Source organism: Triticum urartu, chromosome 5 (assembly GCF_003073215.2).
Source record: "Triticum urartu cultivar G1812 chromosome 5, Tu2.1, whole genome shotgun sequence".
Classification (NCBI taxonomy): Eukaryota; Viridiplantae; Streptophyta; class Magnoliopsida; order Poales; family Poaceae; genus Triticum; species Triticum urartu.
Genome location: NC_053026.1, coordinates 520,320,389 through 520,325,090, shown reverse-complemented (window position 1 = coordinate 520,325,090; position 4,702 = coordinate 520,320,389). Strand labels below are relative to the sequence as shown.

At 52.0% G+C, this 4,702-nt stretch overlaps 1 pseudogene; it reads right to left on the bottom strand.

The window, feature by feature from the left end:
* Positions 1-2,014: 2,014 nt before the first annotated feature.
* Positions 2,015-4,073, bottom strand: LOC125556544 (annotated as a pseudogene).
* Positions 4,074-4,702: the final 629 nt, after the last annotated feature.

Here is a 4,702-nt window from a genome sequence, read left to right as displayed (position 1 = left end):
GCACCACCGACGACTACTACTACTACCCCGAGGCTGCCTACTATGTGGAGGCCGTCGACGACCAAGAGTAGTTAGGAGGCTCCCAGGCTGGAGGCCTTGCCTTTTCGATCGATGTTGCTTTTGTGCTAGCCTTCTTAAGGCAGATCTTGTTTAACTTATGTCTGTACTCAGATATTGTTGCTTCTGGTGACTCGTTTGTATTATGATGTATTCGAGCCCTCGAGGTCCCTGGCTTGTAATATAAAGGTTGTATGACTTTAATTTGTGTCTAGAGTTGTGTTGTGATATCTTCGCGTGAGTCCCTGATCTTGATCGTACACATTCACGTGTATGATTAGTGTACGATTGAATCGGGGGCATCACAAAGAGGCCATGGAGGGAGTGGTGCGGAGAGGAGAAAGGGGCCGGAGGAGGATGACTGTGGCTCTGACCGGGGCTGCAGTTTATATAGCGGTTGAATGACAATGGTGGGCAGCAAACAGACGGATGGGTGGCGCCGGAGTAGGTTCCTCGCGAACAACGTGTCATTAATATGGGTGGCAGATGGACGTACGGACGTCCATGGTGTCGTTTGAATATGGAGCAATCGCGTGGACCAAGATGCGGTGCGGGCGGCGCTCTCTTGGCCGACACACCGCTTCAATGCCGACGCTAGTGAGATGTCGCGTCCGCTCTGGTGCACATGAATGCGACACTGACGCTCTAGAGCGGCGCTGATCGTTTCAGGAAGTAAGTGCGTGCGGGCGAGGGAGGGGGTTTGGGTGGGCCAGGACGGTCAGACGTGGGTGTGGCAGCGGTCCAGACGCCCGCAAAGGCCAAAGAATGGATGGCACAACACATCCAGATACGCGATCCAAACATATGCGGACGGTTCGAAGGTCGGCATTGGAGATGCCCTTATGCCCTTATCTGAACAAATTGTTAAGTATGTAACCAGAAGGAACTATGTTATTTCAAAATACTCTGTAGAAAAATATGTACATTGGTTCTTGATTATTCAATCCAAATATTTGAAATGATATCGGTGGTTGCAGTTTAAAATGTTTGACTTAAGGCATATCCAAGACGTCACTTAGTTGTGACCTAGAGGGAGTAGCACACAATCCATCATCAGTACAATAGATACAACAGACGATTTTGCTAATGCACATACACCCGGGATGTTCTTTGAACTCCTCGCAACTCCTGGATCCGTGTCTGGATTCTTTGTGTTTCTTCTTTCCGCCCGGCGGTGCTCAAACTCGTTGTTACGGTTAGAGTTGCGAGGAGGAGCCACCGATGGCCCATGAACGATGATGAATTCGGTACACCCAATAGAAGAGACGACATGGATAAAGTACTAGGAGGTAATAGCACCCCAGATACCCTAACTTGCACAGAATGTGACGATTTAGTTCCAAACTTGCAAAACTTGACTCCACCATATCCCAACTTGCACCTCATGTAATGATTTAGTCCCAAACTTGCAAAACTTGACTCCACCATATCCCAACTTGCACCTCATGTGATGATTTAGTCCCAGGCTAATAAGAACTCGACAATTGGCAGCCAGGTGGCTGGACTGGTCAGCGCATGCACTTTTGCACAAAACCCCCTGCAATTTCCTTTAATCAACCCGCACTCACCTCCACCTGAATTTGCCGTGGCATTGATCAATCAAAACTGTCTTTACCGTGGTGGGCGGAGCAAATCATTCTTGCATGCATGCATGCATGCACGCATGCCTCGATCGATCGTGATCTTTGAGTGGAGATGTACGAGAGAGTGCGGTGTTTCGGAATTCTCGGATGATTGATGAGTGGATTCAAAGCTGGAATCATATTACCACTTCTTTCGATAGAAAAAACAGAAACATAAAGGAAGCCATGCACAATGCACATTGCGCGGGAGCACCATCAGCTTCAGTAGCACCTCCCATGCAAATTCTAGCAGTAGCCAAGGCTGTAGTGACGAACTGGGCATCGAATCAATGAGGCAAACAGATTTTATTTCACCTTTGACAACTGATTAAAGTACATAATGAACTGTACAATCCGTTATTTTACAGGATCGGATCAACGACAGATTTCCAGCAAGCACTAATGGCATAACGAGAAATGATAAGACTTGACAAACTTAGGAGTGACAGCTTAGAGCTAAAACAGCTGCTCTAAGCAAACAAAGTACTAGAACAAGAACTGGACTGAAGAATATTCCCAAAACTGATCCATAATAAGCAGCTAGTTTAGAGGTTTCATGGTCTGGAGCAGAGAGGACAAATCCATCTCGTGCAGGCAAACCTGCGAGATGTAGGCCGTATCGCTGTGGTGGTAGACGACAACCGCCTCTTTTGTGGCAAGGTTGAGCCGAATGAGCCCAACTCTACCCACATATAAGATGACAGTGCCACTCCTCAGTCCGAACCCCCTCGAACCTGAACTGAGTTGTGCACGCCCCGGTCCTGCCTCGAATCTTCGTGGAGGTAAAGAAGGCCTCGCCTGATCCCCTGGATGATTCTGAACCTGTGCCCCCAGGTAAGCTCTTGCTGCCTCGCAGGATCTGCGCGCACGCACATTGGTAAGGAGTAGTACGTAAACTCTTGAAACTGAATGTCACTTGCAGTATAACAGTCTGAAGAACTAGGTACCGACCGAATAGAATCTTGTTGAGGCTTCTGTTGAAGAGGAACTCGTAGACGAGGAGCATCTCCTCCTCTTGGATGCAGCAGCCGAGCAAGCGCACCAGATTCTTGTGTTGAAGCTTGGCCACCAGCACAACCTCGTTCCTCATCTCCACGAGCCCTTGCTGGGAGGTCTTCGACAGCCTCTTCACCGCGATCTCCTGCCCATCCCGCAGAATGCCCTGACCGACCAAACCACATCAAGTCGATTGTTCAGTTCAGACATGGAAAATCAATTGGAGAGTGGATGCTCATGTTCCAAGTTCAGTGTACGTTACTTTGTAGACCGGCCCAAACTCGCCTTCCCTGAGATTATTTTCTTCAGAGAAGTTGTCAGTGGCAGCCCTTAGAGTGCTGAAATCGTACAACGGAGACTCTGAGCTTCCCATGTCTCCTCCATACTCATTGTCTGCTCACAAAAACAAACAGTATATATAGAGGGAGAGAGAACAATTAAGTCTCGATGTTCTTCCTTTTCGGGGATTTGAAATGATCAATCGAGAAGCACTCACCCGCGCTGGATATCTGCACATGTTCGTGTGGTTTCTTGTTATTCCTCTTGCAGAGATACAAAGCAACTGTCAACAGCACCAATAGCACGACAGCAACGGGAATGGAGACGAACAGAGCTATCTTGGCTGTGGCATCGTCGTTTGCTGCAACCCCAGGGAAGATTCGTCGTCGCCGCTCTCGGTCAAAAGGAAATTCAGAATAGTTTACCCTATCTTCTAGTGGGCCTGTGCGTTGTAGAAAGGATACAACTCGTACCGGATGGAGCAGCTCCGGGTGGCGACCTGTCCTCCCTCCCTCCCGTCGCAAAATTTCAGGATGTACGAGACGGCTACGGCGAGGCAGCGGTTGCAGTCGTCGCCGGCGAGGTCGCGCGTGCACTGGGACATGTCGTGGATCTTGGTGAAGGGCGTCAAGTCGACCGTGTCGGCCGCGAACAGTCGCGGGGACGACGCCGCCTTGCTGCTGAGGTTGTTCATCAGCGCGCCCAGCTGCGTCTTGAACAGCTCGGGCTGCGTCGCGTTCACCGCGTTGCATAAGCCGGTCAGCCACGACATGTCGGCGACGCCGAAGAAGCTCACATTCTAGTGGCGCAGGAGGCAGGCGTCGTAGAAGAGCATGGACTTTTTCTGGCCGGGGCACTTGATGGCTGCGTCCCGCGCCCAGGTGTCGAGGCACGAGTGGCACTCGGGTGCATTGACGTCGGCGCGGCAGTGCGCGAGACCGTACGCCTCGTCGGGCGCTGTGCCGGTGGTGTTCTCGGCCAACCTGGACGCGTCCGACGCAGCGGCGGGGAGGAACAAGAGGAGGGCGTCGAGGTTGGCCTGGAAGACACCACCGCGGGTGTAGTTTGTGTCGCTCGGGCAGTCGGTGCCTCGGTGGACCAAGGGTCCGCGGCGGCCATGGTTGCGCCGGTAAGGAGGAGGAGGAGAGAGTACAGGGGGCTCAGGCTACGCATGACCCGGAGCCCACACGCCGCCACCGCCGCAATCCCCACGTCCGCCTTGGTCTCGGCGAGCACGGCCTTCCTTGCGTAGCTCCGCCGGCAGCGTGTCCGCCTCGGCGGTAGCGTAGGTTAATTAGACAAGACAGCAAGGTGTTTTGTGCAAAAGTGCAGGCGACGACCAGTCCAGCGACCTGGCTGCCATTTGTCACGCTGTGATAGGCTGAGGACCAAATCGTCACATACAATGCAAGTTGGGATATGGTAAAGTTGCATTTTGCAAGTTTGAAACTAAATCATCACATTCCCTGCAAGTTAGGGTACCCGAGATGCTTTTACCTCAAGCACTAGCAAGTAGCAACAGCGGAACCGAGAAAGGAGACATGGTTGGGGTACAAAGGTTCAGGGGTCTCATCAATGCCGGCAAAACGAAATTTGATGTGATGGGTTCGCCACGTCCTACTAGTTGAATCAGCGCCACGCCGGACAACCGCCAGCTGTGGCGAACCCACCACATGGGCAAGTTGGCGCGGCCGCCCCCGGTTGCCGGCGCCGGAGGATCGACCCCCACATACATATATTTCCTCCGG